We start from the raw sequence: 10,480 nt of genomic DNA, 5'->3' as shown, positions 1-10,480 counted from the left end.
AATTCTCTAACTAAGTTATGAGCTGAAATAAGTAGAAAAATTGCTCATGTTAGAACAAAGAAAAAAAAATGGTAACTTTGGTCTCTAAAGAAAAGAATCATAACAGGCCATTGCAAGTGAAATGGACAGCATCTCTTTTCTTTAAATTTTATGTCACTGTATTGTCCACTCAGAATGTTAATTTGAGTTGCTCCTTAATTTTGAAACCTGATAATTGTGTTGTCGTTCTTCCCTTTTTGATGATGAGGAACATCATGATCTACAGAAATAATGAGATTTCAAGATCCCAAAGATATACTAGCTCAAACCCTGCATTTAAAAGAATGTTAGTTAGGTTTTAAAAAATCATGATCCATTCTTTAATAACCCATTGGTTGATAGAATAATTTGGCAAACAACAGGACCATTCATAAGCAGAGAATTAACTCCGACTAAAAATTGATTAAGACTTAGCAGAGTGTGGAAGACTGTCTTCTATCAGAGCCTCCAGTGCCTCACAGAGGAGAATGATACTGCAAACAGCAGATGCATATGTAGTCAGCAAAAATAGATGTTGTAACAAATCCCCAAGTGTGGGAGTACCAAAGCACTATCAATGAAAACAAAACAAAGCAAAGAAGAAAAAGAAACAATTGCCAAAGGATTGTATGTGCAGGGGAATTTAAAATTTGACTATATCTATACTTATACAGACAATGGAACAAGAAAGATAAGTCATCTTTATCTCCATATTCTCTAGTGTTTTTTTTTTTCCCTCACTTTCCCCATTGATAGTGTCCTGGGGATACACCTCATTCCCGGAACTGTATCGGTGATTTTGCTGCTAAATAAAAAACTGCCTAAAACACCTTGAGTTATTAACTCTATTAACATCTTTTGCTTTATCTGTGGAATTCATAATAATAAGAGAAGTAGAAACATAGGCTGAAGTATAATGGTTACGAATCAGTTAAAGAAAATGAGCCAAAAATAACATCTGCACCAGCAAATCTGCACTGCTTAGCATACGGTTTTAATTTAAAAATATTTACTCCTAAATTTTGAGAGCTGTGAGAGGTTTTAGATGTGTGCTTCTCATTAAAATGATGCTGGCAGATAGTGTAGGCCAAATATTGGTTCTGGAGAAAGAAAGGTTTAGAAAAGAACTAATATTAGGCCTTACTGAGCCATTGACTTTTTTTTTTTTTTTTTTTTTTTTTTTATATATAGGCAGAAGTCTGCTGAGTTCTAACTGAATTCATGGCAACAATTTTATGTTAATAACTGAAGCTCCCACTTGACTGTTAGTCAGACAAACATTTAACTGTGTTATAAGGTGATACCTGGGCATTATATAACTATTACTTGAGACAGACCAGCTTGATTCTTCTGATAATGTTTTCCCAAAATGCAGTTGCTTTATGTTACAAATATGAATTTTATATGTGGCGTTAATAACTTGCAATTTTAGCTACAGACACTAGTTACTAAGGATGACTTGATTTGCTTGACTGTGCTCACAGTTTCTGGAGAGGGACAGATTTCTAGCAGTCCCAAATGTTAGCAGTAATACGCTCACTGAACAGAATGGGAATAAGGCAGCAATATGGAATTGTCCATACAAGAGATCTGGGAGGGGCATAATGTGTGCAAATGAATGACTTCACAGCCATTTGTGTCTGCCTGTCCAAACCCAGAAGCAGGAATCCTTCTTGCAGGTTACAAGAATCAGCTTTGAAAGGGTCACCAGTACTGTCCTTGTCTTGACAAGAGCCCACTCTTCATATTCCCCTTTCTCAAAGTGGCTTCTTTGTGCATATAGTCAGAGTCACTCAGGACAGTCTTAGGTCTTCCAGAAGATGCAGCAGAGCCTGGAATATCTCCTATCAGATTTTCCCTTTATTTAAATGGCTAAGTTAAAGCCATGTTTAAAGATTCCTTTAAAATACCTACCATTTTCATGCTGGCCTGTAGCCTGCTGGAATCCCTACCCTCCTACTTTAAAAAGACTTTTTAATTAAAAGGAAAATACAGGAGAAGTAAAACCAAATTGACAATGCTATAAAAACATTTTTATGTGATTAGGTAATTTTAAATATTTCTACAAGTAAACATTTCTAAGATTTTGGTAATTTTCTTTCCTCTTTGTGGTATTTATTTTTTCTATAAGCTGTTTGGATAAAAATTATTTTTAATTGTCCAGTGATAAAAGCTGTTCTGCAACAGAAAAGTCCACATCTGCTTCAACAGCAGACATATAAAACCTGTGTGACAAACACCATCATTAAACAATCTGATTTTCTTGTTGGGAGGGTTTAATGCAGTTGGGTGTAGTATTAAAACATAGAATTTGATAGCGCGTCTTAAAATTTTAATGATGTGTTCATGAATATAAAACATGCTTCCACCAGTGACTTTATGACTTTTCCTCTGCATAATTAGTGGTATCTGTTTTATGAGCTTACTGTTGTTGCCTTGATCCCATGAAAATGTGAAACCACTGTAATAATTTACACCATTCCAAAGCTTTAAAGATACAAGCTGGGATTCCTTCCTCTTCTCCCCTTCTATATTCCCTGGCTTTCTGTACCAAAGCAGAACTTCGAGTGACCTTCATGAAAGCTGGGTGAGAAACTCAATGGCAATGTTTAAGTAGCTGTAATAACATTGTACTTGTTGCCTCAGGTTAAATCTGTCTTGTTTAATTCTGCTAAAGGATGAGACAAGTTTCTCACTCCAAAGTTAGTAAATGTACATCAATTCATTTGTAGAAGTTTTTTAAACAAGTAAGTTCATTGGCAATTTTAGTGTCCAAGATAAAAGGCAAATAACTTCAAGTGAAAAAATAATTGTTCAGATAATAATGATTCTGTGATCACAGTTAGCTAAGTTCTGAACTATTATTTATTACAATCTGTCACCATTTTTCCTCCTCTAGTCTTCAGAAAAGCACCAGAGACACACAAATAAAATGTCACTTGGTTTATAAGCAGAATTTACTTACAAACCTAGACCAAATATTGGAAGAAGAACAGCAATAGAGGTTCAGTTTCTTCCTTGTATCTTTGGTTTCACATTAGCGATATGAAAGACACTCACCCTCTTCCCCCGTCCTACTCCCCCACCCCCATCCCCCAAAAAAGGATAATAATAATAATAATAATAAAGTAAAAATAAATGCTGAAAATAGACCAGATGTCTAGTGATAGTTTGATAACACTTTGCTACGGTGAACAACCTTGGGTTCTTACCTGTTAAACGTCATTTGTCAATAGTTATAGCCAATAGACACAGAGGTATGAGGCAGTGGTCAGTGGAAACAGCACTTTCTGTGAAATACATGAAGCAATAAGTAAGTAAATAAATAAATGTATGGATTATTTTCATTTTCCAACAATTTAATTTTCTTCTACAGAGCACTGTTTTGATCGCTTATGTCATTGGGAAGTTATTGTTTATATATGAGAGGAGAAACATCACTGTTGTAGGTGCTGTTGGAACAAGTAACACTTCCTGTTATTCTCCAGAATCACTACTTTGGTTGAGACATGATTCATCCAGCTCCTGATAGTAACAGTAAGTAACCAGAAAAAAACTGGCAACAAAAAGAATTTAGGCACAAGGGATGTGGATTAACATGTTCATGAGGCAATGCATAGAGTATAAAATGGATAGATAAAATGATCCATAATTTTGAAATCATGAAAAATCCCACAAAATGTGACATTTAAAAGTTTCTTGACACTTGGGATGAAAACAGTGTCGGTGTATCAGAACACCTCTGGGGACCAAAATCTCACCGTCACTCAGATCTAATGAAAACAGGAATCCAAGATCTGCTTATCTCAGCACTTCCCACTTGATAAAAATCAAGCAGTCCTGGCTGAAAGATCCTTGCTTCTAACTGCCTTTCAAAGAGTCTGCTTCAGAAGGTCTTATCTCACCCTGCTATTACCCCATGCAACATGGTTGGGTAGAGGGAACTCTGATTTAAATCAGTCCCTTCTCTGCAGGGCTAACCAGTTAAAGAGTTAAATTAATCTCAGTATTCGGCTCTCAAATACAGTTCCAGTTTTGCAATCCCTACTTGAATTTTACTGGATTTTCTTCTAAAGAACATTTCTTTGTTGCTTACTTCAGTGGGAGGTTATCTCTTCTCTTTGAAGGTTATATTGTGATTGGCAGAGGGTCAGGAAACTTCAGTCACACTGGCCTGTTACGGAAGTACTTTGAAAAATAAATGTGAAAGACAAATGCTAAGTAAAGATACTCCTTAATCAGCAACAGTTCCATAAGGTTTCAGACCAAGTGAGGTATTCACAAATGTTTTGTTTACACAGCCTATGACTATAGACAATGGGAGATTATCTGTTGACTTCGATAGTCACACATAAGATGTATAAGAGATTCTTGCTCTGCTGGCAGGATGTTCACAAAACAGCCTTAAAAACAAATATGTTATATGGCCACTGTGAAGATAGCATGTAGATTAGCAGGCTTTTGTTATTAGACAGTGCTGGTGAATTCTATTGTTTTGCTTCATATCCATTCAACTTGTGCTAAAATAAAAGAAATGGACATGCTAATATATGTCAGAATCAACAGGATTAGAAAAGCAGTATTTGAAATATGTTCTCACATTACAAAAGAGCTGGGACTTCTAAAATATGTTATTTTCTTGCTTTCTAATTTGATGGTTCATTTTTATTTAAGCATACTGAAAAGAAGTCCAAGACAGAAACTAAAAGATGAAAATTATGTTGTATAATCCAAAGCAGATATACTTTTGATAGCAAGTACTTGGGGAATGAGCATTACAATTTCTGATGTGCAGTTCTAAATGCAAGTGAACAGAATTAGAAGCATTATTCATGATAACAGCACTAGCTAAGATCCTATTCTTTCTGGATAAATTCATTTTACTCTCACTAGTAGCAAAGGGAGTTGTCTGTAGTCAGCAGAAAGGTGTGCATCCTCTGGATTTAAAGATCGAGCTGTCCTCATTTGATTCAGCTGACCTCAATAGCCATGTTTGCAGGGACCCCAATTAGCAGCTGTTTGTAACATCCATATCTCAACTGCACAAGTGAGAGCTCAAGGATGAAGGGTCAGACTTAACTGTTTGTCATTTTTATAAAAATAAATTTTCTTTAGGCATTTAAAAAGAAAATGATAGCAAAGACCAGACTCATATACTTCACTTCCAGTAGATTTTACAGGAAATTTCATATATTTCAGTGTTCTGCCCTGTATCCTTACTCCCTTCTGCTGCTACCAGGCACAGTTAGTACAACCATCACTACCAGGAAATCTTCAGTTCCCTTTTCTGCCTGCGCAGTATTTTGAGATGTGCCTAAACCAGCGTCAAAAACACAAACCTCCACAAAACACAGGTCTGGTACTAAATTGTGATTTACTTGGCAGCAAAAAGAGAAAAGAAACACTTATTTTTCGTTTCATTGACTTACTCTCTTAATTTCAGCTCCAGTTTACTGCCTCCCCAGTTGTGCCAGTGCAACTGTTTATGTGGCTGCACTCTAGGTCAGACCAGCAGAGTGGTATAAAATGTTACAGAAGACCAACAACAACAACAACAACAACAAAAAAAAAAACAAAAAAAAAAAAAGGAAGAAAAAAAAGAAACAGTAGTAATTTGCTCTTTCATTGACTGTCACACTTTCTGTGTATTTGTTAACTGGACAATAGCTTTGGAAAATTATCTCTTTGGAAATGTTTCCTTTCTTGTAGCTACATTTCCATTTGATACTTGTAGTTAACAGCATAACTTATTTTGCTCATTGCATTCCGCATTCCACTTTTTGGGGATTGTAAATAGAGGAATAACAGAACGGCAAAATTCCAGCAGGATCTAAAGGAGAAGTCAGAGAGTCTTACTGGTTTTGGCCGAATCTGTAAGTATGGAAGACAAGCAGTGGTACTGACCTGCTGCTTCCACTAGGGACAGCTGACTCACACTGGCTGGAGAAGCAGACTGCTGCCTTCCACCAGCTGTGCAAGCCCAGCTGCTGGCATTGCTGGGTACTCAGCAACAGGCTTGGGCTTGATCCTTCAGTTATTACAGAAACATGCCATTCTCTGGGATGAACTTTCAGTTCTTCCACAAGTGATATAAGAAAATTCTGTATTCCAAGCAAGATTTAAAGCTTCCAAAAACACCTAAAAATTTAGTACTAGGATAGAGATCACATATTTGTGATAGAAACCACAGTGTGCTAATTCTTAATTGTGCTCCACTTATTCTGTCCTCCTGCTTTCTCAGTAGGTCATTAAGGTTCACAGGTGCACAACAGCCAAAAGTAGGGAACTGCTGGAGTGCACATACTGTCATGCTTGCAGAGCTTTTCACTTGGATGAGATTTGCCTGGAATAAGGATGAGGACAAGACTTTAAGCTTCTCATCAAAAATGAATCTACTAAGTTGGCTATACAGCTGTTCTGGCAGACTGGACATTTCATCACATACTCAAGGCTTTCTGAAGGTCTGAAGGCAAGGAAAGTCTGAGTGACTAAATAAAAGATTCTGGCAGTGTGTGGACATGAATGGAAAACAAGACTGTGGTCCCATGCAGGAGTTCTGACGCAGCACTAAGGCTCAGAGCCCAAATAGCAGGCCTGGAGTCTTCCCTGAAGGCAAGCATGAGAAGAAGGCAAATAAATACAACTTTCAGCAGAATTATGTCACCTTATAGAGTGTAACTGCTTTCTTCAGAAAGTTTTACAGGGGCAAAAAATAGCTGAAGTTGTTTTTATGCATGTCCCATACAAAATTAGAGGGGGTAAAGGTGATTGATAAACCTGCCTCCTCTAATTTCTTCCTGAAAGCTAGATTGTTGCTGGCTAATATGTAGGATTTGTTACATGAGAAAGCAGCAGCATCTGTGTTGTAAAGGCAGTCTGAAAAAGAGCATAGTGGACATACAGGCTTCTTTTTTGCATGATGCTCTACAAGCATATAGGGACCATAACACAAGAAGGAGACTAGACTAATAGTAAATATGTTTCCCTTCTGAAAGTGCTTTCATCAAGTCATTTGAACTCTGAAACTCACTCATTGAGAACTGAGAGCTGTACACACACTACAGAGAGAAACTAAGGCACAGAAGAGGTCTGACTCTCATTATAATGCTTATGTTCCAGCTTTTTTATTATTACTAATAGAGAGGGCATTAACACTAAAATTTATAGTCCTTTTATCAGAATCTGAAAGTCCTTCCTAAATTATAAATCCTTAGAATTTGAATAACAAAATTTTTTTGAATACTGTCTGAGACATTTGGGCAGGATTGTGACAATCACTTATAGATTTTGGTATCTCCATGGATAAATTTAGCTCCATAGCTTTAAACTGTGGTCAGGATCCTGGCTACTGGTAGCTATGGGGTATTGCATTTGCTTCTTTCCCAAAGAGCCTCGAGGCTTTTATTTGCTCAGCTTTATTTTCTCCCGTTTTCAAGAAATTGGCAATTAAGCAATTATTCACAGAACAAACTATTTCAAACAAATGGTTTCAAAGGTAATGTGCACTTGAGGTAGGAGAAAGGGGAAGGACAGGTAATGCTGGCAACTTAAAAATACTGTATTTAATTATAGTTCCATTATAAGCTCTATGTTGTTTGCAAGACAGTCAAATTAAAAGCAAAGGTGGCTTGGTAGACCTAAATTCCAAGGCAACATTAAAAAAACAGAAAGCTCATTTCAAACATTGTTTATAACCATAGAGGAGCCATCAGTTCAGTATGTATTTTAAAAGTTCTGATTCATAACACATGACAACTGACAATTTCTATTAATATCATAACAGTATTATCAGAGTACATAAATATAGGCTTCCCAATTAATCTGGTGTGAAGGCATGTTTATCTTGTTACGCATCCCAGGCAGCTCTTGCAATGCAAGGCATTCAGACCATCTCAATAAACAAGTAGCAGATACTTGTCGGAGGCAGCCTTTGAAACCTTCATGACAACCTGGGTTCACCCAGTTGTTAGTAAAAGCCCGGATCAGTTTGCATGAGTTTCCTCACTCATGCTTAGGGAGAGAATATGTTCAATTCCCTTATAATTTCCAGATGTCTGCAGACATAGTGCCCAATGTTTGCCCTATTGCAGCCTGTCTGACTGAAAAACTATGAAAAGCTTTCTAATCTACATGAGAAAGACAATGTATTTTTTTCTTGTTCAAAATTTTTGTTTGTGCTGTGTTTATATGTAGTATGTAGCAGCACATATTCACTACACATAAATATACATATACATATGTATCCATACACTTTTTGTGTGTACCTAAGTGAAGTGGGCTGTGCTCTGCTTCATTCTATTTTTTTCACAGCACTGAAATAAGCTAATTCTCATAAGCATTTTAAAATAAGTCTTTGAGGAGTCAGCCTAGCAATTATTGATGACTATAAAACATTGAACTATTCGATATTGCACATATGTGAAGAAATTTATTCATCTGTTTCTCAGTTTTCTGAGTGATTGACGCTCAGAAGATGAACAGTAAGCAGACTATGTTTCATGTGTTCCTCTCAACATTCTCTACTTTTTCATTAATCTCAATAGGTTAAAGCGGGTTAGTCTGTCATGATTTGTACAGGAAGAAATATCTTACTTAAAGAAACAACTGTGCTTAACTCAGCTGACTTGAAATTACGGGACAATTTCTCCATCAGTTATACACATGCGACTTATATCAGTTTCTGAGGAAGCATATGGCTCTAAGCTCAGCTCTCATATTTTAATTGCTGCCAAGCACACACGCACACACACACGCATGCATGTACACACAATCTTCCTTCCCTTAGTTCAAAGCTAGGAATGAAATGGTTCTGAGATTTCAAACATTTTCCTGCTCTGACTCAGGGCAAAAAAGTTGGAATCTCATAAATTTTCATCAGTGTGCTTTCCAAAAGAAATCTTGGCTTAATTAAAACATTTTGGTAAGATTTGGGCTTTTAAAATTACTCTTAGACATTGTGATTTGTTGATGTTTCTTCTATTAAATAGTCCTAAAATGAGGACAAAATACATATAGATTGTCCACTTAGATTTTCCTCCAGTTCTTTTTATTTGGAAAGATATAAATTGTAGCTGATAATTTCTGCTTCTTTTTTTCTTTTCTCTTTTTTCATGTAGATGAATTAGCACTTCCTTTTAAAGAAGCTCCACAGAAAATTCCCCGGTCAGATGTTACTTCTACACTGGATGAAACTGAAGATTCAAACCTGCCATTTCTATGCATGAAAGGCGATTTCTCTTTCAGTGCTGGGAACAGCAACATGTTTACGGAGCTGGGAGGCAGCACGGTGCAGCGAGTGCAGCAGGGAAAATCTGTTGTCTGCATTCTCTTCCTTATTCTGCCACTGTCTTGACGCATAATCCTGAGCAGATTGAGTGTTTTTAATGCCTAAAGGTCAGATCTAGATGCTAAGAGTGCTTTGCTGACAAAAGGACTCTTATTGTGCATATAACGTTCACTGGAAAAACTGTTCTTTTGCCAGTATAATTTATTCCAGTCCTTCACAGTTCACAAGTGTGTTTTCCAGGGACCATACCTTTTCTCCACTCCAGAAAAAGTTATCCAGGCAGAATTTTGTGCTGCACATGTAATTTAAGTTTCCTCTCCTTAAGCATGAGAGGAATGAGAACTTGGAAAAGCATTTGTGCACAGTGTTATCTGTGCTGCTGCTTAATTATCGTGTTTCTCAGCAGCACAGGGTGCAAGTTGCTGATTTCCCGAAGTGACACCTGTCACAGTTGACCACTGACAGCAATGTGAGCAGCAGCAGCTGAGGAGAGCTACAGGGACTTGGGAAGCTTGAACATGCCACCATAAGAGACAGCAACATACGACAAGTTGCCTTTGGTTTGCATGGGATCAATATCTCGACAGCCCTGGGAAGGCAGAAGTGTGGATGGTTTTCCTGCTATTTTTGCCATACTAGGAAGATCTTCAGAGGGGTTAAATTGATTTTATGTTGTTTTGCAAGTTCTTTTGAGGAAATATCGGCTCAAGCAACAGAATCAGGGCTCTTCCACACCTCTTAAAATACAGCATTTAGAGAAGTTTCCAGTAGAGGAATGAGTGTTGTCAACTAGTTAGCACAAGCCTTTGGAAAAATCCCTGAACTCTCTGCAGGCAGAGTAATTGCACACAAATGCATTTGGGAATCCTATGGAAAATGTAGTCCAGTGACCTGGCATGGTTACAGCACAATTTAGCAAGTATGTTAGAACAAATTACTCCTTTTAACCATAAGCCATTCTGCTTCACGCTTTTAATGAAGGCCTGTGCCACACACTAGAATACTTCTCACCTCATTACTACTCATAAAAAGCAATGATCCATTCAAAGGCTCCTCATATCTCCCATATGAGATGTAAAAGAGCCCACTCTTTCTCAGTCTGGCACAAGAGAGAAAAACGACTTCTCTCTCCAGCCTTTGATGTTGATCATTAGGATGTTTACTAGATAAAAGAAC

The sequence above is a fragment of the Coturnix japonica genome, chromosome 4, assembly GCF_001577835.2.
Source record: "Coturnix japonica isolate 7356 chromosome 4, Coturnix japonica 2.1, whole genome shotgun sequence".
Classification (NCBI taxonomy): Eukaryota; Metazoa; Chordata; class Aves; order Galliformes; family Phasianidae; genus Coturnix; species Coturnix japonica.
This window is presented reverse-complemented; position numbering follows the sequence as displayed.